Source organism: Manis javanica, chromosome X (assembly GCF_040802235.1).
Source record: "Manis javanica isolate MJ-LG chromosome X, MJ_LKY, whole genome shotgun sequence".
Classification (NCBI taxonomy): Eukaryota; Metazoa; Chordata; class Mammalia; order Pholidota; family Manidae; genus Manis; species Manis javanica.
In genome coordinates this window covers 7,095,323-7,123,060 of record NC_133174.1, presented here as the reverse complement: position 1 = coordinate 7,123,060, position 27,738 = coordinate 7,095,323, and the positions used below count along the sequence as shown (strand labels likewise).

Sequence of the window (27,738 nt, the reverse complement as noted above, 5' to 3'; positions counted from 1 at the left end):
CTTTTCTTTCTTTTGGAGTTCTATATTGTCCAAGTTTTTATAATGAATATTCACTACCTTTGAAATCAGAAAAATGTTGCACTAGAATGGATCAGCACAAGCATGCCCCGGGTAATAAAGGTTTAACATCTTGTCTTATGGGAAACAGTGGGAGGACGGGAAAAATGAAGGCTGGGGAGGATGAGATGGATTCACCAAGTGTAGAGGAGGGATGAGCATTTACTTGGGGGAGCTTCAGGGAGCAGAACTAGGACAAATTGAAAAGTCAATGGAGGCTCACTGAAGCTCAGTAGAGGAGGAAATGCTTTCCGGTGAGGGCTCCCTCTCGGCGGTCCAGACAACCGTCTATAGAAACACACCCCAGTGAGGCCCTCACTTCATCCTGCGACAAGCACCCTGCCCAGGAGCACCCACCCACCCCATGGTCTCAGTCTCTGAGCTCACCTCCATCTACTTGGCCCCCATCCTGCACTACGATGAGGCGATGGTCACAGAGAATAAGATCAATGCCCTTATTACAGCAGCCTGTGTAAATGCTGAACCTTTCTGGCCAGGCTTGTCTGCCAAGGCCCTGGCCAGTGCCAACATGGGCAGCCTCATCAGCAATAGAGGGGCTGGTGGTGCTACCGGCAGGAGGTCCTGGCCCCTCCACCGCTGCTGCCCAGCTGAGGAGCCGAAAATGGAAGCAAAGAAAGAAGCATCTGCGGAGTCTGATGATGACAAGGGCTTTGGTATTTTTGACTAAACCTCTTTCGCTGAACCCTTTAAATAAAAAAAAGAAAGAAACACCCCCAGACACTGGATGACCATGTGTGGATGAGCATACCCGGATGCTGGATGACCACACCTGCATCCAGATGCCAATGGCAGTATTAATAGGCACACCTGGATGCTGAATGTCTTTCCACCCACAACCTGTAAGAAGTGACCATGAAGTTGGCTTTCCATCCTCAAAGATATTCCTCACAGCTGTGAGATATGTCCTGAAATGACAAGTCACAAAGCCAGTAACTCTCTTTAGGGACAGCAGCAATTCCTGAACATGAACCCCTCGAGCAGCTCTGCTGACAATTAGATTCAGAAGCCTTGCGTGGTAATGCTCAGCTGCGACTTTCAACCACCCGCTTTACGGCTTCACAGACTCGGAGGGACTCATTACCCTCCCTTACAAAATGCTCCCAATAAAGAGCTTCCAAGAGTCAGAAAGGAAACCCAAGATTGAGGACCGAGGAGCAAGGAGGGATGATAAGGTGTGGAGGTCCAGGAAGACAGGGAAAACAACTGACAGCAAACATTCAAAATAATCTTACACACTGGCTTTTGAGGCTTATTCACCTGCGTAAAAAGTCAGCTACTTTTTTTAGGTGCTTCAAAAACTGTCCTGCAAGAGGTTTCACATGGTATAAATGGGTTGCTTACATAGGAGGAAAAAGAAAACCCAAAACATCTGGCTTATTTATATTTTTATTTTATCTGTATTTTATAATTCTCTCAATTGAGCTGTATGACCTGGAGGAAGTTACTTAATCTCTCTGAAACTCTTTTAAATACAAAACAAGAATTACACCTACCTAGAGTATTGTCAGAATCAAATATCTTCTCATATGTACGTACATACTCATATATGTTGAATGAATCCTAGCTTTAGTATTACTTTGTTAAAAATAATTTGTGTCTAGAAAGATATAGGTACTAATTTTTCTGAGATCCTATTTGAGATGAGATTTCATATACTAATTCTGTTTAAGCCCATCAAATGTTTGAGTCAGAGATGCAGTTGTGCACAAACTTTTTCTGCAAAGCGCCTAATGGTAAATACGTACAGTCTCTATACAAACTACTTAACTCTCATATCACAGAAGCAACTGCAGACAATATGTAATAGGCATGGCTGTGTCCCAGTAAAACTTTATTTACAAAGGCAGGCCCGACTTGGCTTGTGGGCAAGTAGTTTGCTGACCTCTGAGCTAGACAGACATTCCAAATTATGACAGAGCATTATAAGCAGCATTAATGCTCAAAGTGCTCAAGTAATGTGCCTTGGGTCAGTCAGCTCCTAAGCAGCAGGCCTGGGATTTGAGCCTAGGACCATACATCCCAGATCACCTGTTCTTTCCTCCATGCTGAATTGTGTTAATTGGAAAAATGCCTTGTGTAGTCATTTAAAAGCAGGATTTATAATTCAGAGGAGTAACTTCGCTCAACTAAATACACAATTGGTCCATAACACAAACGGCGCCTAAATAACTCAAGTAGAACAAACCAAGATTGCACCAGGGCCCGTGAGCATTGTAAAATTTATAGTCTCAAAAGGGTTTGCTGGTATTATTTCATGAGAAGCTGGTCTTACCAAATTCAAGCAAAGAATTATTACACAAATGTCCAAAAATTATTTTAACCTGAATTTCTTGGAAAACACTAGCAAACATTCTCTTATTTGGGCTTTGATAACCCAGAGATTTGCTTCAAACATCCAATGCATGTCTTAGAGAAAAGAGCCAAGTGACTGGCTCTTTACAGAACAAAAACTTTACAGGAGTAAGAAAGGATCCACTCTTCCAATTATTTATGCTAAACGTTCATTTCTTTACAGATGGGCCACAGGCATTTGCAAAATACTTAGGGTTGTAGTTGTCAGTGGGGTTGCAAAGAGAAAAAAATGGACAAAAAAAGAGTAACAGAATTAACTGGAGATATTTATCACAAATACAAGGTCCAGACTTCACCCCCACCGCCCCACAATTCAAACCCCCTTGGTGCTGTCAAGGAATGACTTGGCGTCTGCACTTAGTAAGCAAAATAAGAAGGAACAAACACTTCAAGTGATTCTAATGAGTCCACCTTCAGAAGCACTGGTTACAGCAGCGATTCAGTGCTGTAGTGCTACCCACCCTTTGAGCGGCGTAAATCTGCTGTGGCAATTGTCCTGCATATTACATGATGTATAGCAGTGCCATGGCCTCTACCCACTATTTGTCAGTAAAATTCCACCCCCAACGGTGATGATAAAAAATGTCTCCATGCATTGTCTATTGTTCACTTGGGGAGCATAGTTGCCCACATTAACAAGCACTGGGTTACAACGTAACCCATCTGATACTGGCTTTACTTTAACATTCAATCCAAAAAAAACAGAGAAGAAAAGTCAATGAGAGATCTACGAAGAGCACTTTTCCTCTGCTTTAAGGAGCACGAGCCCATGCATAGCCACACCTTTTATTGAACTAAAGCCATTATTTTGCAGCTTTGAACTCACTGCAAATCTTAGGTATGCACCAAGTTGCTTTCTTGATATTTTTTTTATAGTACTAAATATCACTTGTCATTCATGCTAATAGGTTTTATGTCAATTAATGCTCTAGGGATCAACATTTTTTCCCTGATTTTTCTTTCACATTGTTTTTTATGATCTTGGAATTTGTAATAACAATCTTTCAAAACTTGTATCACCTCTAGCCTTCTCTAGCTAAAATTCAATTACCCAAATTATGTAATAAAAAGTAATCAGTCCTTAAATAAAAGTCATTCCAGTGTCAACTGAAATATTCTTAGGTCTAGACAATAACAAGTATTGGCCAAGCTGTAGAGAGATTGGAACTGTCATATATTACTGGGGGGATGGTAAAATGGTGCAGCACCTGTGGGAAACAGGCTGGCAATTTCTTAAAAAGTTAAACATAATTTATCCTAAGACCCAACAATTCTACTCTTTACTGTCTACCTGGAAAGAATGAAAACACACATCTACACACAGACTTGTACCCAATAACAGCATTATTCATAATAATCAAAAAGGAACACCATGGTGAATGAATAAAAAAACATGGTATATTCTCACACCCTAAAGGGTTCCCCTTACTGTTCTGTCCCCACGTCCCTTCCCTTCTTTTGACGTAGGCACTGATTCTAACAGTTCCCGTCAAATGTACACTAAACAAAGGGCTTTGACTAATGGATTTTGATCAAGCTAGAGGGAGGTTCAGTGGCCTGCCGTTTCTCCCATCACCATTGCTGAAGACACAGAGTCCTAGTAACTCAGAGATAGGAAGGGCGGAGCATAGATTAGATAACAGAGTTGAGATAAAAAAGGATGTCAATAAGGTGGAACAAAGTGCTGAAACAAAGAAAATGAAATTAAATAGGGATAAATATAAAAGTTCAAAGAATCCATTCTACACAAACAGAATGAAGGAGACTTCACAGTCACGCATTTAAAGACACCTGGGGGTTTACATGTCAACAATTTCTGTATGAAGTGTATATGTCATTTATTTATGAGGATTAGGGTCATGGCAGCAGTAACAGAGGTATAGAATTCAGATGTCATTTGGAGTACTATGCTCATTTCTGAATCTAAAAATTTAAGATGTATATTACAGAGTAGGTTTCAGATAATTGAGCTGCCAGTGTCAGACACTCTGCTTGGTACTTGGAAAATAGGAAAACACAAGAAAACAAGGTCCTTGTCCTTGTGAAGCTTACAAGCTATCAGGGGAGGCAGGTCCTGAGTCAGTCCTTACAAAGGGAGAGGGCAGAGCTCAGGAAAGCAGGTAAGGGTGGACCTGACCCAGATGTTCTTTCTCAGGAAGGTAACCTGGATGGTGAGGGGTCTGGAGCAGGAAGACATAGTTGAGAGAGATAAGGATGGATAATCTCAACAAGAGAGAACTGATGGGGCGTGGCTGAAGGGTAAATATGTTTGAAGAATCAACGTTATATTTGTTTTTCCAGAGAAAAGAATTAGGACCAACAGGGAGAAATTACAAGGAGGCAGGCTTTCTGCGGGGGTATTTGGGAGAACTTCCTTGGACAACAGAGGAGGTGGCTTCATAAAATAGTGAGCCTGCCGATACAGTAAAGACTCAAGCTGATGACCTTTTGCCGGACTAGATTAGGGGTTGGCAAGCATTTCTGTAAAGGGCCCAAGAGTAAACATTTTAGGCTTTTGGGTCTATAGTGTCTGTTGTCACTATTCAACTCTGCCAGTATAGAAAGTGCCAAGCATAAAAGGGAAATAAATGAAATGGCCGTGTTCCAATTAAAGTGCATGCATGAGCCCTGAAATTTGAATTTCACAGAATTGTCACTTGTCATGAAATATTCTTCTTTTGTTTTCTTCCCAATAATTCTTAACTAGTGGATCGTGAACATGCAGGCAGCGGGGCAGGCTCAGCCCATGGGCTGTGGTCTGCCGACCCCTGGCCTAGAGGAGGTTGGAGTTTGCTTCTAGTTCTGCGACTCTGAGTGTGGGTGAAACCTGAGAGAGACGGCACATCTTTTTAAGCTCATCACCCTTTTGCCAATCATTATAACTATGGGTACCATTGATTGAGAACAGAGGCATAAAGAATGTTTCACAGCAATAAAGTGGTGAACTGGGATTTGAACACAGGTGGCCAGGCTCCAGAATCATTTTTCTGTATGTTCTTTCACTTAACCTATGCAACAAACTCAGAAAGTGGGCACTCTGGTCACGTCTATTCTGGGAGAAAACTGAGGCATGTTGTTGTTAAGGAACTTACCCACACTCACAAGAGGCTAAGAGCTGGGGGCACAACTCAGTCTCACCCAGAGGCCATACACTTAACCTCCGCAACCCCAACTGCCTGTGAGGTTAGCATAACAGACATCTGGCAGGGCCACACTCAAGGAGAAGATCAATGGCTCACTGACTGGCAGGCCATGGGCACAGCACGGAGCCTCCGGAACTAGTGATACCAGGTAACTGTGGAGAGGCAGGAAGATGAAATAAATGGGGCTCTAGAAAAGCAAGGAAACTCAACTCTGCCTGTCCCAAAGTTTGGCAAGGGGAGAGCCCTGCTTCAACTTCTCTTCAATAAAATGAACAGTAATATTAATATTTCACATCTTCCCAAGGGTGTTGAGGTCTTTAGATGGGAACCAAAAACCCAAGAACAGCAGGGCAGGTGATATGTTTATTTTTGCCTTTATTAAATTGTCTCTCCTGGCCATTAGATGGCTTCTGAGTAGACAACAGTGTATTCATTTTTCTCAGAACTATTCATGTCACCCTGAGAAAATCATGTCTGAATGCCAGGAGACAAGGGCCACTGTGACTGAGAAGCTTTGGAAAACCAAAGAATTACAGCCTTGGAAATCTCTTCCCTATTTCTGTCAACCTATAACTCTGTCACAGGAGTAACAGGACCAATTTTAGCCTCTATGTTGCCTTTTTCCTAAGTAATTGGAGCATGGACTGCCTGCACTTAGGAGTTCTTTACACACGAAGGTAGTCTTCTGCCTCCTAGAAGGCACCAGGCTATAGAAAGGAAAGGACTGGTTAGATGCGGCAGGAGAGCCCACTTGGCAAGGCCGCAGCCCAGAATTTATGTAGAACACTGCTTTTTGGTCACCTCATCTAGGAGGCCTTCCGTGATTTCCAGGCTGACTTTGATGTCTTTCTTCTATACCTCTATTGTACCAAGCATGCCTCTATCATGCTACATGTGCCCTTCTGAAATTGATAATTTGCTCATTTGGTTACCTGCACATTTCTCAACGATTAGACTTTTTCGTCATGGTCTTATCTGCCACTACTGCAAAGTTGGGCAGACTGTAGGCTCCCCATCAAAAGGCAATACCATGAGCAAAATGCCCTTGGAGAACAGGGTGAGATGGTCCTTAATGTCTCTTCCAGCCTTGAGAGTCAGATAGAGACCACTCTTCTAACTCCCAAGCAGATTCTCATATAGGCAGTTATTCTCTGGCTTGGGGGAAAAAAAAGGGGAGAGAGTCTCAAAGGAGAAAGAAATTTATATGACTAGATCCCTTTCTTCCTACAGAATGACATTCTCCCTCAATGTGGCATCCACGGGGATCCATTTACAACAGTGAAGTTCTTATCACGCCCCTGCTCCTAACACCCTAGATGATTCCCCATCTTCCCCAGAGTCAAACCATGGTGCCCCCCCATGGCCCCCAGACCCTGTACTGATGGCCTTTTCCCTATTGGTAGGTTAGGGAGGAGAGTGGGGAAAGGAGAGACACACAAGTCTCCTTACCACTGCTCCAATTTTCCACATGCCTTCCATCCTCAGTATGTATACCCTCATGGTTCCCTCCTCCTGGAACTTGTCCCTGTCCCCCTAATATCCTGATGGCTTGCCTTCTCACCTGCTTCAGATCTGCCACAAGTTGCCTTCCCAGGCAGAGCTACTCTAACCACCTTACTGACAATTTGCAGCCTCCTTGCCAGCACTGTCCCACCTCTTTGCTGACTTTTTTTTCTCCATGGTGCTCGTTACCTTTCATTATACTATAAAAGTGACTTTTACATTATAGAGTCTTTGTGTCAGCACTTTTGTCTGGTCTTGATCACTGCTGTGTCCCAGCACCTAGAAGACTGCCAGGCATGCAGCATGGGGTTCAACGAATGTTTGCTGGATGAATGAACACAGTGAAAGCAACCCAATCGGATGGGAGTGACGCTTGGCTCATGAGCCTCAAGCCCCAGTGCTTTTCCTGGTGGCCTCTGAGTGCTGTTCTAATGTCATTTCATGGCGTTCTCCAGAGCCCACATTTGCTCTATTCTTCCAGTGCTCTTTCCCTTTTCAACCTCTGTCCACAGGTTACTCCCTTTCAGGACTGTGGGAGCTCCACCCAAGGCAAATTAAGCAGGAGGTAAAGTGACAGAAAGGGAAAATGCCTACATGTACTAACAGAAAGCAAAAGCTGTTATCAACAGGGAAGGCATGGGGCTGACCACTGGCCTTATTTCTGGATGTGGGAAAAGAAGACAGATATTGATTTTTCAATCCCAGACTCTCACAAAAGCTATTTTTGAGCTAATAATGGTTAGAAAAGCAACTTTACAAATGAAATTTGAATATACAAATCTAGTGCTGTTTCCTAAGCATAGCTGGTAGCCAAGGAGGTTGCCCAAGCCTTGAAGTCCTTATTATAATTTATTATAAGAAAAGAAAGGCAACAGGGTAGAATGGAAAAATCCAGGCTTTGGATATAGGCACTCCTGTTTCTTCGTAAGAAGAAACAAAATCATAATACCCATACTATGAATTTATTTTAGAATGAAATGGGATATTTTAAGAGTGGGATATTGCATGTACAATTATTCAGTTCGCAATGGTGCTCAACAGATGTCAGCCACCGCTGCCACCACCACATCACCATCACTGTCATTTGGAAGGTTGATATACATTAGGAGGCAGTAAGCGAGAAAAGTCCCATCATGCTGAAATACGGAAGAAGGGACATCAACTGTCTGAAAGATGAATCTGGTCCCCCAAATAGTTGAGGGTTTGTCAAATTTGGCACGGTTGACATTTGGGGCCATACCATTCTTTGCTGTGGGGACCCACCCTGCATATTATAGGATGATTAACATTATCCTTGGCCTTAACACACTAGAGGCAGTAGCAACCCATCAGCTGTGATCAACAAAAATGTTTTTAGATGGTGCCAAATGTCCCCTGGGACACAATCACCCCAGGCTGAGAACCACTGATGTCTAACAAGGAAACAGGAAAAAGAAGGCAGCGAAAAACAGATCTGACTTAAATCTTTTGCATACATAAGGGACAGTATATCTTTCAGGTTTACAGCAGAAGTCAGCAAATCATGGTCCATGGGTCAAATCCATCCCATCACTTGTTTTTGTAAATAAATGTTTATCAAAACAGACATGCTCATCATTTACGTATTTGTCTCTGGCTGCTTTCATACTGCAAAGACAGAGTTGAGTAGTTGAGACAGAGATAATATGGCCCACCAACCCTTAAATATTTATTATCTGGCCCTTTTCAGACAAAGTTTGCAGTCCTTTTTTTTTATAGCACAGATAGAAACATGCAGGCTGCTTGTTTTTAAATACTAGTTCACCTTCTTAACACCAATACATTTTTCAGCAAATGCCTTCAACCTGCAGGTGTTTCAGCTTCCTAATCTGTGTATGGGACTGATGAAAATGTGCCAAACTCACAAGGTTGTTGTGAAGATTAAGCAGATATGACATGCTCAGAACAGTCCCTGAAATGTTGTAGGCACTTGCTATATGTTTGCTATTATAATACTCTTTAAAGGGAAACAAAGAAAACATGGTGATACTTTTTAAGGGCCTGATTTATATACCTATAAAATCTGCAAGAAAAGAATAAAATCTTTCATGTTCAACGAACTAATTAGTGTCTCTCCTTCAATCATGTCTCACTAGTATTTGATGTGCTAATTTTGAAAGAAAGAAGGGGAGAATCAAATGTCTTTGAAAAATATGAGTTTAAAGTGTGTGATGGAAAACTCAAGAGGAAAAACACAAATTTGTAATGAAACTAATATGGGCTTTATGTACTTTCCGGCCATTTCAGATTAAGAAAGGTTGTGCTTTCTCATTTCACTGTCTCATTTAAAACTCCTATAAATGAAGGGCTTTCAGGTAATAACATTCATTTATGTAGGCCTGGTTGTGTATATATCCGCACCACAAATCTCCCACCCTGACGTGACCTAGAGCTTCACTGTATAAGAAGCGAATTAAACTCCTGCCTGTCCCTAGCATTTGCTTGGGCTGTTTGTGCTTCTTCGATTCCTGACTATTCTCCAGGTCTCAGCATAGCTACTTCTTTTTTCTCCTGTGGCCCTTTACATGCTCTCCAGACTACTTCTTCAAATTCCCCAAGTACTCAGAGGACTTCACCTCTAACAGGCCACTTTACCCACATGCACAGCAGCTGTTACTCAACTGTTGCTCATGTGGTAGTTTCGTCCTCCCACCCAACCCCAACCCCTGTTCCTTTTGAATGCCTTGTGCAAAGACCTTACCTTGTGTTTGCCATGTGTATCTCCTGGTGTGCTATGCTTAGATGGGGAGCTCTTAGTAGGCACCACACATATTAATTGATTAAAAATTATATTGGTTGACATTGGCACATGCATATGTATACATATAAAAAAAGATACATATGTATCTACAAATCAGTGGAAAAGAAAACAATGTCACACTTAAATAGGTGAAAGATTTGAAGACACTCCACAAAAGAGTTTGTCCAAATGGCTGACAAACATGAAAAGATTCTCAACTACATTAGTTATCAGGGAAGTGAAAATTAAAACCTTGTGTTGCCATCTGTAGGGAAAATGGAAGTCCTTTTGGCCAGGATCCTCACCTGACCCTAATCTACTTAATGATGTAATGGCCTACTACATAGGCTAATGCTTACACACCCATTGGCAATGAGCCATCATTGCCTGTGTTGCTCTGCCCAGTGCCTAGGGCAGAGCTGGAGCAGAGCAGAGCTTAGAGCAGAGGCTGGAGGCAAAGGCAGAGCCTGGAGTAGAGGCACAGGCTGGAATGGAGGCAGAGACAGAGATGGAGATGGACATGCCAGATGCAGACATGACTCTAGCACTCAAAACCTGTCACCATGAGAATAAAGCTTGGTATAAACCTTTAACCCCACCAATGTTCTGTTGTTGTATTTCCATCTCACCGAATGCAGAGTGAACTCGCCTGGAGCTGGAAAACCTCTCCATCCTGGAGCTACATTTTGGCATAGTCAAGCAGGATTTGCTGCAGACTGAAAACAGAACAAGCTGCCCCCATTGGAGGGGTGCTTCAGGAGGCTGCCCCTAAGGATGGAGAATACTTCAGTATGTTGCTATGGATGAGGAGCTATTTGGGTATCCCCCAGTGGGCATGTGGACCTAGGTGGCTTTCCTCCTAGAGGAGTGGGCCCCTCCCCAGGACTGTGGGGAGGGTTAGGTGACACCTGAGGTGGTGGTGGAGGCTCTGAACAAAACAGGGAAATCCTTGGAGAAACAGAATGTCCATGTAGTGACAGGAGCCATGGGTTGGCTATTTCTCATAGTTTAAAAAAAAAGGTGATAAAGGAGGACATATTCCTGTGAGAAGCACAAGGAGAGGCAGCACAAGAATGCAAGTTGCAAGGTGCTATGGAGGAAGTAAAAGATTTGTTAAAGATTGAGATAGCATTGCTGTGAAGCACTGTGAAGAAGGTAAAGGATGCAGTGGTGACTGAGATGGAGGCGCTCTGTGGGGTGCTGAGAGATTTGCTGTCGGCTCCAGAAGTGGTGGGGATATGCCAGGGGAGAAGGAGGAGGTAGAGGTGGTGCTGGAGGCACCAACCCCTCCTCTATTAAAATTCCACCCAGCAGTAGTTAAGAAAATAAAGAGCAGCAACCACAGGTTCCTTTGGGAGAGGTGCAGCCCCCCAGCCCTGCTCCCACCCACAGGTCATAGAGCACTCCATGTTCCAGCCCTATACACAGGTAGAACTAGTGGATCTGGGCTCTCAGTTTTGGCAGAAACCCTCAGACCCCATATCAGACTGGCTCCTGTGCCTTTGGGATGTAGGGATGGATGAGACTACTCTGTCTGGGTTAGAAATGGTAATATGACTTTCCTGACAACTCATCCTGCTTTGCAACAGCAATTACAAAATTCATACCAGACCCCAGGCAACCACTTCCTTCTCGAGCCGCTTATGGCCACACTTCACACTGTATGGCCCATTTACGGTGATTTACCATCTTCCCCCACTAGATGGCAGACATATGCTGAATTCCAACAGGTATTATGGGAGTTGGGCGTGAAAACTGACATTTATAACCTAGGAAATCATGACCTGGATGAGGAGCTGTTTACCATGGGGATGAGGGATATGGTGCTGCAAATAGCTCCCCCATCCCTCTTTGGGCCCCTAGTAACCATTCTTGCTCCTCACTTAGGGCAATCCATAAATAAGGTTACCTACACCGGCAGATTTAGGGGAGGCTGAAGCAATGTGGGCATGGAAGGGAGTGTGGTTTGCTACTCAGAGGAAGAGTTTAAAAGGCCCTGTGAAGGTCACAAGGACCCAGATGTGAGTTGATTTGTTAAAAGCAGGAGCAAACAGAAATTGGAAGAGAAGTCAAATAGAATTTTACTGGAGCTGTGGCAACAATTTATGATAGAGCAGTGGTTTCAGTCACTGAGGACCAAGCAGCAGAGGCCAGAGACAAAGCCACAAGTCTAGCCTGCATGTCTACAAGACTTCTTGCTGGAGAGTGAGCTGAACTTGGCTGGACCTTCACAGGAAGACAATTGGGCAATACAGTTTGACTGAATGGAGGGCTGAGGTACCCATCTTGGGGGACTGGGTGGGAACCAGAGGCCACATGTTGATTCCACAGTGAATGTACATGTTTTTGGCTCTGGTAGGCACAGGAGACAAATGCTCACTAATTTATGGCCACCCTGAGAGGTTTCCTGGGACCCCTGCTGTTATAGATGGATACAGGGGTAAGGCTATCAGAGTGAAACAAGCCCAAATCCCATTGGGAATAGGGCATAGTTTTTGGGTATTTTAATATCATTAAAACATGTATTTTATCACCCATAAGGTTAATCTCCTCTAATGTCTTTTGAGGACTGGGCACACACCCCAGCAAAAACTACTGCTAGCTGGGTGTGCACAGAGCTCCCTACCAGTTCCCTTACTGGCCTCCTGTGAGAAGTGCGAGTCATGAACTCATGTGAGTAGAACTGGTTTGAATACAGCTGGAATGACCACTTGGTGGCAATAGATCTCCTCAGGCTTGAGGATTATCATAATTTTTGTTGTTATCTGTATATTGTTATATCCTCTGTTGCTGTTGTGGAATCTAGTTACAATGCTCCAGCTTTCTTGCACAGGGACCATCGCAGAAGATTGAGGGCATGTAGATTGTGAGGTGAGAATCCTGGAGGGATGGAGTGTAGGGAAAATGGAAGTTCTTATGGCCAGGATGCTCTCCTGACCATATTCTACTTGATGATGCAATCGGCCTACTATGTAGGCTAATGTGTACACACCTGCTGGCAATAAGCGATCACTTCCTGTGTTGTTATATAAAGAATTCTGCCCAGTGCTCAGGGCAGAGCAGGAGAAGAGCAGAGGCTGGAGGTGAATGCAGCACCTAGAGCAGTGACAGAGGCTGGAGTAGAGGCAGAGGCAAAGACAGAGATGGAGATGGACTTGTCAGATGCAGATGTGACTCTAGCACTCAACCTGTCACCATGAGAATAAAGCTTGGTATAAACCCTTTTACCCCCACCCTACAACATTCCATTGTTGTATTTTGGTCTCGCCGAGTCCAGAGTAAACTTGCCTGGAGCTGGGAAACTCCACTGGCCTAGAGCTACACCACCATTACACAAACATTACATACCAAAATGTCTAAACTGTAAAAGATGTATAGCAACTGAGCTCTTACACACAAATGATGGGACCAAAGAGTGATACATCTGTTTTGGAAAACTGCTTAGCAGATCTACAAAATCTCAACAAAAGCAAATCCTATGACTCAAAGGTTCCACTCCATGGTTTATTCTCCACAGAAATGCGTACATATATGTTCATTAAAATGTAAATACTAACACATTCATAGTAACAGCATTCATAGAGTCTAAAAGTTGGAAACCACGTAAGTGCTGATTAGAATAAAGAAATATTATATGACACAGCAAAAAACAAATAAAAGTAAATCAAAATACAATACAATAGTTTAATCAATATGGATGAATTTCACAAACAGAATGTTGAGTGAAAGAAGCCAGGCAGAAAAGGATATGTAGTATATGACACAATTTATATACAATACAAAACCTAGTGAAACAAACCTATGCTGTTAGAAGTTAGGAAATGGCTATTCTTGCAGAAAGGAGTATGAAGGGTGTGTTCAGAGAACACTGCTGATGTTCTGTTTTTTTATCTGAATTTTGGTTATATGGGTGTGGTCAGCTTCTGAAAATTCATTGAGCTGTGCAATTAAATGTGTACCCTTTTCTGTATGTAGACTACTCTTCAATATAAAGTTAAAGTTATTTTGGTACATTTAAATAGGAGTAAATTAGCAATATTCTCCTTTATTTCCAGTACTTCTTTCTGTTTTGTACAAAGTATGCAGGTAACAAAAGTCTCCATTCCCTGGAGAGAGCAACTTAAAATGAAACAACAGTTGTTCTGCTCACACTGTCACAAAAACCCTTCCATCCTCCAGCTCACCACCTCTAGTCTTTTGCTAAACACTCTGGAACATGTCATTCTTTACACAAAGCTCAGCACTTGAGAACTGGAAAGAATTTCATTTTATAGGCAAGAAAACAGACTCCAAGAGTCAAGTTATTCTGAGAGGTGGGAGCATGATCCCAGAAATGCTGCCTCCCTGCTGCACTCTTGTCTCCTCTGTTTGTTAGGAATTAGCAAAGCTCCATGGGAAAGGCCCAGAGTTTACACCCTCCAAGGCATCTGACTATCCTTGGAGCACAAAAAAGATGTCTGCCTGCAGCAAGTCACTAAGAGTTTTCTGTCAACACACTTTTCTATGAAAACTTAATAGGAATCTAATAGGAGAGGACACATTTATTAATTTCCTCTGGGGCCAACTGTTTCTTGCAGACTATATGTATGTACTAATTTCAGTAGCTGAACAACAGAATCATAACCTAGTACTTGGTTAATAATTATATGTTACATTGTGTTGTAGGGTTGTTACATGCATTGGTGAGAGGAAAGAAAGGAAAAATCTTACAAGTAGTAATTTTTTGCCTTGTCATTTTGAAGGCAAAAAAAAATCTATATTTTGTATTCAAGGAAAACATGTTGAAATTAATGGTGTGGGTGCTTTTTGTTTCTCCTTGAACAAGGCTTTTGTATCTTTTCTCTGCTCAGTGCATATTGATGCCAGAAGGAGGTGAAGCTACAAAAGAGGCCAAAGTATTACATAACCCCGCCTGGGTAAACAAATCCATCTACCTGGGAGGCTTCTTGAATCTCGATGCTGACCCTGGGTGATATCAACAATGAACAAGGAATTCTAAGAGGGGAGCACTGGGTGCATAAACTTGTACATCAGAGCAGGCTGGGACTGAACCCAATTATGAAAGAGGGGAAGTTAGCTAGGAAAGCCTGTTGCTGCCACGTGCTGAACTTCTCTCCTCTTTTTGATTTTCCCCTAGCCTCTTATCCCCCACTCCTCCCGCCCCCCACCTCCCATCCTTAGGCTCTTGGTGCTTTTGGTGCACATACCCTAAGGTGACACCCAAAGAGTCTTGTATGATCCCCTCTTCTTGGGTGCAAGTAAGACTTATGATATGCTAGCAAAGAAGGTGAGATGTCCCTCCCTTGATTAAGTTACATTACATAGCAAAGGTGATGGGATGTTATATAAGACTCCATCTTAGTGGGTTGGAGTGAGAGACTTTCCTTGGCTGACTTTGAAGAAGTAAGCTGACATATTGCGAGAGGGTCTCAGATCATGGAATACAGGCAGTCTCTAGGAATGAGAGTGGCCCCAGCTGAGAGCCAGAAAGAAATCCTGGGACCTTAGTTTTACAGTAGTTGGAAATAATTCTGCCAACAACAGTATGAGTTTGGAAGAGGATCCCAGGGAATTAAGGCAGCCCAGCTGACACCTTGATTGCAGCCTCATGAGATAACGAGCAGAGGACCCAGCTCAGCAATGCCTGGACTCCTGACCCACAGAAATTATAAGATACTAAACAACTGTAAAGAAACTTTTAAGCTGCTAAGTTTGTGGTAACTTATTACACAGAAACAGAAAGCAAATACACAGTAAAAGGAAGAAAAATGGGAAAGTCACAAATATGTGGAGATTAAACATTATACTCCTGAACAACGAATAGGTCAGAGTAGAAATCAAAATGTAAATCAAGAAATATCTTAAAACAAATGAAAATGGAAGTTCAAAATATTAAACCTACTGGATGCTGCAAAAGCAGTTCTAAGAGGGAATTTTACAGTGGTAAATGTCTACATTAAGAAAAACAATCTCACATTAACTTTACACCTCAAGGAACTAAAAGAAGAAGGAGCTAAACCCAATGGTAGCCAAAGAAATGAAATAACAAAGATCAGAGCAGAAATAAATAAGCCAGGAAAACAACAGAAAACATCAATGAAACTAAGAGGTAATGTTTTGGAAAAGAAACAAAATTGACAAACTGTTAGTTAGACTAACTCAGAAAAAAAGAGAGAGGACTCAAATAAATAATAATACAAATTAAAAAGGAGACATAACTGATGCCACAAAAAGAACCAAAGGATCATGAATAATGATATGTCAACAAACTGGACAACCTAGATTAACTGGATAAATTCCTAGAAACATACAAACCACGAAGACTGAATTATAAAGAAATAAAAAAATCTGAATAAATAAATAAATAAATAAATAAATAATCTGAACAGACCAATACTGAGTAAGGAAATTGAATCAGTAATCAAAAACCTCCAAACACAGTAAAGCTCTGGGCCAGATGCTTTTGCTGGTGAATTATATCAAACATTCAAAGAATAATTAAGGCTAGTCCATCTCAAACTCTTTCAAGGAATTGAAGAGGCAGGACCACTCTCAAATTCACTTTCCAAGGCCAACACTTACCCTGATACTAAAGTAAGATAAGGACACTATAAGAAAGAAATCACGGACTAATATCCCTGATGAATGCAGATGCAAAAATTCTCAACAAAATATTAGCAAAGTGAATTCAACAGCATATTAAAAGATCACATGATGATCAATGGGATTTATCCCTGGTAGGCAATAATGGTTCAACATATACAGAATAATAAACATGATATACCACATTAATAGGATGAAGGATAAAAATCATACGATCCTCTCAATAGAAGTAGCAAAATAATTTGATAAAATTCAACATTTTTCATGATAAAAAACTCTCAACGGATTCAGTATAGAAGGCACATACCTCAGATAATAAAGGCCATATATGACAAGCCCCCAGTTAACATCATACTCAATGGTGGAAGGTTGAACGCTTCCCCTCTAAACTAAGATCGGGAACAAGACAAGGGTGCCCACTCTCACCACTCAACATAATACTGATGAAATTCCTAGCTAGAGTAATCAGGTGAGAAAAAGAAGTAAAAGGCATCTAAACAGGAAAGGAAGACATAAGTAAAACTGTCTTTGTTTTCAAATGATATGACCTTACATATAGAAAATCTAAAAGACTCCACCAAAAAACTGCTAGAATTAATCTCCAAATTGAGTAAAGGTGCAGGATACAAAATCAACATACAGAAAAAGTAGCATTTCTATACCCTAATAATAGAACATCTGAAAAAGAAATAAAGAACACAATCTGATTGACGATAGCATCAAAAACAGTAAAATACACAGGAATAAACTTAACCAAGTAGGTAAAATATCTGCACACTGAAAACTACAAGACTTCGATGAAAGAACTGAAGATGACACAAACAAAAAGGAAGATATCCCATGTTCACAAACTGGAAGAAATAATATTGTTAAAATACCTGTACTACCCAAAACCAGTCAATGCAATCCTTACAAAAATTTTAATGACATTTTTCACAGAAATAGTAAAAACTCCTAAATTTTATGGTTCCACAAAAGACCCCAAATAGTCAAAGCAATACAGAGAAAGAACGAAGTTGGAGGCATCACAGTTCCTGATTTCAAACTATACCACAAAGCTATAGTAATCAGAACAGTATGGTAGTGGCCCAAAAATAGACACATAGATCAATGGAAACAAATCAAGAGCTCCGTAATAAACTCTCATATATACACTTACATAATGTTCAACATGGGAGCCAGGAATACTCAGTGGGAAATGATAGTCTCTTCAATAAATGGTATTGGGAAAATGGGATAACCACATGCAGAAGAATGAAATTGGACACATATCTTATGCCACTCACAAAAATTAACTCAAGATGGATTAAACACTTAAACATAAGACCTGAAACTTCAAATTCCTAGAAGAAAACAGGGAAAAAGCTCCTTGACATTGGTCTTGGCAGGAATTTCCTGGACGTGACACCAAAAGGACAAGCAACTAAAGCAAAACAAGTGGGATTTCATCAAACTAAAAAACTTCTGTATAGCAAAAGAAACAATCAACAAAATGAAAAGGCAACCTACAGAATGGGAGAAATATTTGAAAATCATATATCTGATAAGGGGTTAATATCCAAAATATAAAAACAACTCATACAATTCAATGTCAAAAACAACAGCAACAGGAAGGAATCCAATTAAAAACTAGACAATGTACCTGAATATACATTTTCCAAAGAAGACACACAAATGGTCACCAGGTACATGAAAAGGTGTTTGACATCATTAATCATCAGGAAAGTGCAAATCAAAACTATAATGAAATATCATTGCATTCCTGTTAAAACGGCTATACTCAAAAAGACAAGAGATGTTGGTAAGGATGTGGACAAAAGGGAACCCTTGTGTACTGTTAGTGGGAATGAAAAATGGTTCAGCCTCTATGAGAAACAGTATTGAGGTTCCTCAAAAAATTAAAAATATAACTATCATATTACCTAGCAATTCTACTTCTGGATATATATCCAAAGTAATTGAAAATAGGATCTTGAAGAGATGCTTACATGCTCATGTTCACTGTAGCATTATTCACAATAGCCAATATGGAAACAACCTAACTGTCCATCAACAGATGAATGAATAAAAAGATGTGGTGTGGAATATTAGAATATTATTCAGCCGCAGAAGAGGATTTCTCACATTTGCAACAACGTGGATGAAACTTGAGGGCATTGTGCTAAGTGAAATAAGTCAGACAGAGAAAGACAGATACTATATGGTTGCATTTATCATGTAAAATCTAAAAAAGCCAAACTCAGAGAAATGGGGAATAGTGGTTATCAGGGTGTTGGGGTGAAAAATGTGCAGAGAGATTGGCCAAAAGGTAAAAACTTTCAATTGTAAGATTAACAAATTCTGAGGATCTACTATACAGCATGGTGATCACAGCTGATAATACTGTATTATATATTTGAAAGTTGCAACGAGAGTAAAACTTAAATGTACTCGCTACAAAATAAAAAGAAGTACTTATATGATGGAATGGAGATATTAGCTAATGTTACAGTGGTAAAATTTTGCAGTGTGTACGTGTATGAAATCAACACAGCGCACAGCTTAAATTTACACAATGTTTTAAGTTGATTATATCTCAATAAAGCTAGGGAAAAAAAAGAAAATGAATACAGTGCTCTCAGGATTACCCTGATTTTTCAGGGTCCCAATGTCCCATCTCACCTAGACCTTCCTATCTTTGGCCCATCTGTCAAAGAGGCTTTCATATTAGCCTCTTTCTTGGAACATCCGAACTCTCTTATTTCTCCAGTGCCTTAAAGAGAACTGCTTGCTAATCTCTGGTTATTGATTAATAACTATAAATTAATGACCCTGTCATCTATCCATTTCAAGGATAGAAACTTTTTAATAGAAAATCTCAGTATTTTTCCAGATGTGTTCCCTGAGTTATTAACTGTTATAAAACAAAATAAAAGACCAGTTAGGTTCTCTGGCCAAATATATTTTGGAAATGCTGAGCAAAGCAACGTTAAGCAACTTTGTAACGAAAGGAGTTTTAGAGCTTTTAACACCCTAAAGAAGTCTGTGCTTCCACAAAAGGAAGATGGGCACACAGCATTTGTACAATTTATTTAACTACAGAGCCAACCCCCACCCCTGCACCTTTCAGTGTATGTGGTACTTTTGTGTACATATCTCACAGGATACCAACCCAGAGAGCAGACACACACACACACACACACACACACATGAAAATGACTAGAGATACTGAAACAGAATGTCTACAAATGATAGTAGTTTTATCAGTAGTTATTATATAATAATGGGCTTAAGGGTGTTTTTCCTCCTCTGTGATTTTTGATTGTTTACAAATAATTTTTAAGAGATAAAATTAAGGAGAATAGGTACCATGTATATATCTCAACCCAGAAAAATGTTTTTTAATTAATGGGTGATTATTCATAATACAGTCAGATCAGTTCTTTTTTTTAGTATTCAAAAGATGCCCATAGGTTTCTATAAAAGAAGAACCTCCTCATACACTTAAATTATCATTCAGTTTTTAAAAACTGAAATACATGTTTAGTGCCATAATTGCCGTATGCTAGATCCTGCAAGAAGACTTCATTTAATTGAACTTTTTGAAGCCACATTTACTGGGTAAAATTCACCATCTGGTGGTATATCGCTATTATGGGGCTTTAGTAAGTACCATTATCAGAGTTAATTGTTTCACTGAGATCAGTATCTCATGATTTCTTTTATCCCCAGCACTGCATTTTAAATATACTGGGTTGAGACTATTAGTATTTTATCCATGCTGTTTTTAATTTTATATCCTTCCATTATTTGTGATCCCCTGATGCTATCCAAACATCAACACTTTTCCCCAACTCTTTTCTGGCTCTACCAAAATTCAAGACATCACATGTGAGTTTGTTTTAAGGCTTTTACGTTGCTCATTCTGCTATTCTCCTGTCCAAATACATGTTCCATTGAGTTCACTACACACAAAGGGATCTCACGCTGAAGTCACTGGTCTTTCCAAAGCTTCCACCCCGTGTGGCTTCTCTCTTCTGGCATCTTCCTTTGTCAGAAGATTCTTTTAAGTACCTATTATACCATTCTGCTTTATTTCACAGGGGAGAGGCAAAAATTTTTTTAATCCATTTCTTTTTATCTGATACATTGGAAATAGTTTATTATTTTAGATAATAAACTTGCTCTCTTTTGATGAACAAAAGTAAGACTCAGTATTAACATCAGAAATTCCCCATTATTTCTTCAGAGTATGGCAATTATCTGAAATTTTAAGGTATTTACTAAGTGTGAAACATAAGCCTTTTGCAAAAAGCGTGCTTGAGAATGTGCATACACACACAAAACCATACATAATTAGATGTTCTCAAAGAGTAAATAATAAATAAGGAATTAACTGCATCTTATATTATCACTCCATTTGGTTAAAATCTCATTTTGCTTTAACAATTAATTAGTCTCCCATAGAAAATGACTTGCATTTAATTCCTGGAAGAAACAAACTAAAAATATCACGAGTCAGGTTTTATCATATAATTTCAAAAGTGTAACTCACCAACTGTCTGAAAAACATCACAGTGAGAGGAAGAATGTTATGGCAGCTCCTACCTTGCATCATAAATTTCATAGGAATGAGGAAATTTGTTTCATACACAGCAGAGAATACTGATGAAACTTTTGAAGATAGGAGCTGTCAACTCTGGTGACATTAGGGGATTTCAAATGTAATAAAAAAAATTAAAGCACAACTCCTAGCAGAGTCCACGGTTATTTACTTCTCCCCCACCTCTTAGAATCTAAAATTATGCTGATTAAATTAAGTAGAAGAAAATGGTATTCTAAAACAAGCAATCCGAGTGTCTTCAGGTGCAGGAAAGGTTTGGGGCAGCTTTGTTGTTTCTTCTCATCTTGCCACTAGATATTCCAGCTGCCTTCCTCTCGATTAAGTACTTAAGAGTATATAAGACAATGGTCAGATTCACAGCTGAGGAAGAGGTCCCGGAAAAGAGAAATCACAAGTAATGACAGGTTCGCCACTCAAAACCATGCAGCGAATACTGCCTGACAAAGTCTCCTCTGCTTACATTAAATTGCAAGCAAATATATTTGCAGTCCTTCTACGGTGTAATTTCTGGGAAAATCTCAGTTGAAAAAAGAAACATACCGTTATCCAAGGGGGAAGAAAATGTTGTCGAGCGTTAACCTCAACCGACTTACAACATAGATAAAAATAAACCTAACAAAGGAACGCTTATTCCCATTGTCTGTGGTCTTAGCATGTGAGGGCACCGGTGTTTCATGCTGGGCAGCAGGCTGAGGTGGAGCATCACAACTTAATCTTTTGGTCATGTGCAAGTCTGCTCTAAGGTGAGTTAGCTCGTGGAAAGAGCCAATGTGAGAAAGCCAGGAAAGGTTTGTCATAATAAAGTTTCCTGTGGAAAGCCATGTAAATGGGAGGAAAGGCAAGCAAACAGGTAAATATTCACAGAAGCCGAGTCTGACACATTTTCAGAAGGCAATAAAACTTAATATTGATGTCTTGTAAAGAGATAATTCAGTTTTGCACTATGTGGCTGGGTTGCTCAAGAAATCTATGATTGCTGTTGCATGGACCTTCTACAGTTACCTAGAAAAGCAGCATAATCATTACTGGAAGGGACATGTTCATAAATTCTCTTTGATTTATAATTCCCAAATAATCATACCATTTAATAATTTCTGGAATTCTAGACACTTTCTCTTCCTTTTTTTTTCTTGGCAACAACTGTCTTCTATTCCTTCTTCAGGATCTGTTGTTTTCTGGTGTTTTCAGTGTGGTCTGTGCTTTTATGTTTTGTATCCAAGTTTTAGAAGTTCTACTGAGAGCTTTGTGTCCAACTAGTATCTTTCCCATATATCCATGGATTAGCTTCTCCTTTTTCTCAAATCTGCCAGGATTAAAAACTTTATCTAGCTGAAGGATAAATGCCAGAAACACGAGCACTCCCTGGTGGACATCTATGGCAATACCATGTAAGGAGAAACTGACCCCTTTTCCTCCGGACTCCGTCAGGAAGCAATGGCTAGGAGAAGCAAGACCTCATGTTATCATCCAAATCACAATGCTTTGGAGAGTAAGTGAAGGTTTTGAAAATAATGACACTGGAATACAGGTGTAAACCAGGACTGTTCTGGGCAAACAGGAATGTGCGGCCATTCTAGGTATTAGAGTTAGAAATAGTGAAATTTTTCTCTGGGTAACTGAAGTGAAGCAAGAAATTGAATTTGCTAACTTGTGGAAGGGAGGGCAGAGAAAGTCATAGGGTTGGTAAATAATACTATCATCCATCCCCTTCTCATTGGGGGGATGTCCTCATTCTATCTGCACTCAGAGATAAAAGCACACTACTGAGTTTAATGATACGGAACCTAAAAATTAAAAAAAAAAGGATATGGTGTCTGATCTTCAAGAGGTTCCAAAAGTAATCAGTTCAGCAATAATTTTCAAAATGTAAGAACTTCATTTCTACACAAATGTGTTAATGATCCAAATGTCACATTAAGCTATATCTTTGATTTTAATTTTTATTTAAACTCTGGAATATGAAGAGATATTCATGTTTCCAGCCAATTTATATTGTAGAGTATTAACAGGCTTCTCCACTTGAAGACCTTGGTTGCAGAATATATTTCAGTTAACACTGCCAATAGCAGAATGACCTGAAGAGGTGGGTCCAAGACTACAGATATTTACAAAATAAATGAAATTATCAGGTTATGACTATAGAACTGGCAGGACTTACTACTACTTAAGCTTGAATGAAAAATATTACATAATAAAACAAAGTAAATGGAAATAATCTGTCATGAGTGCCAATAATTTAGATTTATGGGATCATCTATACAAACTGCAGTTTCTAATGGATTGCCAAATATGTGTCTGAGGAGTCTCACTTCCTGTTGTATACATTGTGCTATTATTGGGAGGGCTAGAAAACTGGAGTCTTTAAGTACAAAAATGGGGACATAAAGAAATGCTTGGAAAATGGATCACGTGTAGAGATTCAATAAGCAGATGTATCATTCAGAGAGGTTTTATTATAGTTTAATTATATAAGGTGTAAAATTTCATTCTGTCTTCAGTTGAAAGAAATGTCCTATAAAGACTGTAAATGGTAAATACAGATTTTTCTACTACCAGGCACATTGTTATGTTGGGGGTGGGGTAGGGCAGGGGATGTTCAATAGCTGCAACAGCACTTTTTAAACCACAGTACCATTTCTGTGATTACAATATCCTCAGTTTCAGAAGTATGTGTAAAATATACCTTATTTTACAGAAGAAATTACCTGAGCATACAGAGGTTACAGACCAAACTAGGAATGGAACCCTCCAGACTCCACAAGGCTGCCTGAAGCATGGCTCTAAATTTCTCATTGCCTTATATCATCAGTTGTAATGCAGTTGGATAGACTCACAGCTGTATTCATAGCAATTTCATCCTAATTATGGTTCCATGAAATTACACTGCATGGATTTTATTGCAATCAGGAGACATCCACTGTCTCCTTAATGGAAACCTGGGGAAAGACCCGAGCTTAGTGGATCTCAACTGGGGTTGATTATGCTTCCCCTAACAAGGGACATTTGGCAAGGTCTGGAGACATTTTTAGTTGATACAATCCTGGGAGGGCAGAGAGGGGGATACTACTGCATCTAGTGAGGGGAAGCATAACATCCTACAATGCACAGAACAGTCTCCAAAAACAAAGAATTATCCAGCCTTAAATGTCAATAGTGTTGCAGTTGAGAAATCCTGTCCTAGACATTAGCACTGTATTTCCAAGTGATTTCTTAGGATGGAACCCACCATTTGATAACTCATCCAACTTAATTTATGTTGACACCTATGGACTGTGAAATCAGATACCTTTACAGTTAGTTTCTTGATTGTGGGAATGTACTGCATCTGGAGCTTGATGTTTCCCTATTCAAAGTTTGCCAGATCTTTAGAAAGTGTTTCTGGCACAGAAAGGGAGGGAGGAAATTCTCAGGAGCTCTGCTAAGAAGAAATGGCCAGCCTGTCATTCTTCGTACCCCAAGTGACCTCCAATGAGTTATACCCTTGTAGAATTCCATCCTCTTGAGTATGGCTGGGACCTGTGACTGGCTTCCAATTGATAAAATATGGAAAAGTTGATGGGATGTTACTCTCATGATTAAATTCCATTTTAAAAGACTCTGTCTTAGAACTCTGGAGTGAGAAATTCGCCACTGGCTTTGAAGAAGTAAGCCGCCATCTGTGAACTGCTTATGAAGTGAGCCACGTATCTAGGAATGGCGAGTCTTCTAGGACCTGAGGGCAGCCTCCAACTGACAGCCAGTAAGAAGCCAGGATCCTCAGTCCTACAGTCTCAAGGAGATGGCCTGCCAACAACCTGAGGGAGCTGGGGAGAGGATCTTTTCCCAGTTGAGCTTCAGATGACACTGCAGCCCCAGTGGACTCCAGAACTGCAAGTCTGTAAGGCCTCAAGCAGAGGACCTAGTTAGGCTGTGCTCAAACATGACCCACGGTAACCATAAGATAATAATGGGTGCTATTTTAAGCTGCTAAAATTACGGTAATTTGTTATGCAGCAACAGAGGAACTCACCATGGAAGGGCAGTGTCTGTAATGCAAAAGAAAAAGTGTGGAGCCGAGTGGTACACTTCTTTATTGATCTGACTTCCTGACTGTGAGAGAGAGGGCCTGGGGGTGATGCTTGTGGCTAAGAACACTATAAAATGGCATCTGGAGGCCAGTTGGCAGCAGTGGATCACAGGGAACGACATTTAGAAAATTCCACACTGTTTCTCTAAACAAAATTAAGGAAAGCCTCCAAATTTCACCCTCACTCATTTTCTCTCCAAAGTGACTAGCTCAACTAAGTGAGTAGAAACATGAGATGCTTTTTCCTAGAGAAATAAACAGAGAATTTCTGGCATAGGGATCCCCTGGTGGAGTAGTGTCACTAGGTGAGGAGGGAAATTTCAAGGGAATGGAATTCTGCAATTGCAGCTGCAAAGCTCCCCCAACCCCTGTCCTCATGACCTTAGGGTGCTGGGGACTGAACATCTGTTAGCATACAGCAGTGCCCAGCCTCCCTCTCTCGGGTTCCAAGGGGAAGATTCAAATAGAGTTCATGTAAAAACAGACGTGCATCAAGGAAACTCTGTCAGGGTTACTTACCGGGAAAAAAGGGGATGGGTGCAAGGAGAACTGTCCCAATTCAAAGCACAAAAACAAACAAAAAGCAAATGTGGGTTCTAAACAAAAGTGTTTGTAATGGAAAGAAGAGATTGTAGGTGAAGAAGGCCATGGTGTGAATAATCAGGGGGAGATTATTTAGGTAAAAAAAAGAACATTTTAGGTAACTCAAACTCTGACTGAAATGAAAGAAAGCATAGGCTCTATAAAATTATAAGAAAAAAATGACTTAATTTAAAAAACAGTGAGAAGAAAAGGGTGCTGGCAGAGCTGAGGAAATAAAAGAACAATACTTTGACTAAAAGAGAGAACTGAGTTAGGGATAGTGTTTGGAAAGATTATGGAAATAAACTTAAAGGGATATGAACTTAGATCTAAGGCTGGAGGCAGTAGAGCTGGAAAAGGAGGAGCCCAGATTTAGAGGAGAGAGAGAGAGGATGCAGAAAAAAAGGTCTATTCCGAGAAGCAGGGAACAGATAAATATAGAGCCACTTTGTGGAATTCAAGCAAGGAATTTCTAGAAGCAAGGACAGTCAGCATCAAGTGCTAAGGAAAGGTCATCAAAGAGTAGACAAATGGGGGAAAACCTTCTCTCTACAGAGGGGGGAAAATTGGAGGGCCTTCAATTGTCGTACCTTAAGAGTCCTTGATCTCTATGGGCTGCCAAGGGGCAGTCTGAACTTGACAGATCAAAGAGGGAATAGCAGGTATCTGTCGGATAATCTATGGTCTTCAACTAGGGCTCTTACGCGGCTAAGAGGAGTTCTTTCCCAACTGCCCTTGCTTCTAACAAATGGACTTTGTCTTGAAGGTAATTTTTAGTCTTTCAAATAAGATTTCTGTCTCAAGACAGTAAGCTGTCTTATGAATCTGGCCATAGGGCAGGACACTCCACCCCTCTCTTCTCTCTATTTCAAAGAAGGGTTGAAGCTGCAGTTGATGCTTTCCCCAATATTATCCCATCTAAGGGCTACTAACACGGCAATGGAAAACACTCGTTGCTTTCATTCTGTACAGGGTAAAAGAGTCAGTAAAGATACAACTCTGTCTTCGGGACCAAATGATTTTTTCTTGCATTTAATACGTTTTAGGCAACTGCTGACAGAACTGAGAAATGTTCTTAATTCTCTACCCCAAGTGTCCATTCCTAATACAGTGCAGGGAAGAAAGCAATGAAAATAATTCCTTATGGCTAAGTTTCAAAAAAAGGAAACAAAAGGTAAGCAACAGTTGCAAGAATTCATAGAATGACTTTCTGAAATGTTTATTATGAAGCAGAGGCCAGAAGTTTGGGTTAAAGAACTACTAACAAAAGGGTAGGGAAAGGAAAGGACTTGCCAAGTGAGAAATGTTTCCTTTTGCAATTCCAGATTCACTCTCCCAAGTGCTCTTTGCAATCAAGACCCATGGAAAGCTCAGTTCAGTCCAGAAAAATTAATTCAGCAACCACTGTGGTCATTGGCTTTCTTGCTGCTAATTTGCTATCTTAAATGGAGCCTGGGAAGTGAGTTGCTTCTCTGCAATTACCATTTAGTTCTGGCCAAGAAAGCTACCTTTCCCACAGTGCTGCTTGGTGGGCAGTGGGGAGACCCACACCATCTGCCGCAGCACCATCATGCAGATGGACTGCAGTCCTGCAGAGCAGCTTGTGAGGTCCTGAGGCCCCAAGAATTATTTTTAAGACTCCAAAACTGCATGACAGGCATTGTAGTATTTCAGTGCAGTTAGGTAAGAGGTCAGCTCTCAGAGACAGGTCTGGACCAGTGCAAGGCTTTGTGCGGCACTCTCTGTGTTGCCTTCAGCAAGTCCCTTATCCTGACTAAGCCTCCTTTCCCTCACCTTTCAAAAACAGAGGGTAAAATGAACGAAGGAGAAAGTGAACAGGCACTAGTGCCCCTGCTTTAAAACATCGTGAGGAGTAGAGAACATACTTAAGTATAGCACTTACCACAGCATTTGGCAGACGATGAGTACTCCATTACATTCCTAAAGCTCGTTATTTCTTTACAGATTTATTTGCTTATGTTAATAACGACATTGAGTTTTTAACAAGAAGACCACCAGAGCTTTCCAATCTATCTACCTAACCTGGCTC

At 40.5% G+C, this 27,738-nt stretch overlaps 1 protein-coding gene and 1 pseudogene across 1 annotated transcript in view; one reads left to right on the top strand and one right to left on the bottom strand.

Moving 5' to 3' along the window:
• FRMPD4 (FERM and PDZ domain containing 4) overlaps nucleotides 1-27,738 on the bottom strand; it is a 751,103-nt gene that overhangs the window by 547,854 nt on the left and 175,511 nt on the right. The window lies entirely within an intron of this gene.
• Nucleotides 422-745, top strand: LOC108401911 (large ribosomal subunit protein P1 pseudogene; annotated as a pseudogene).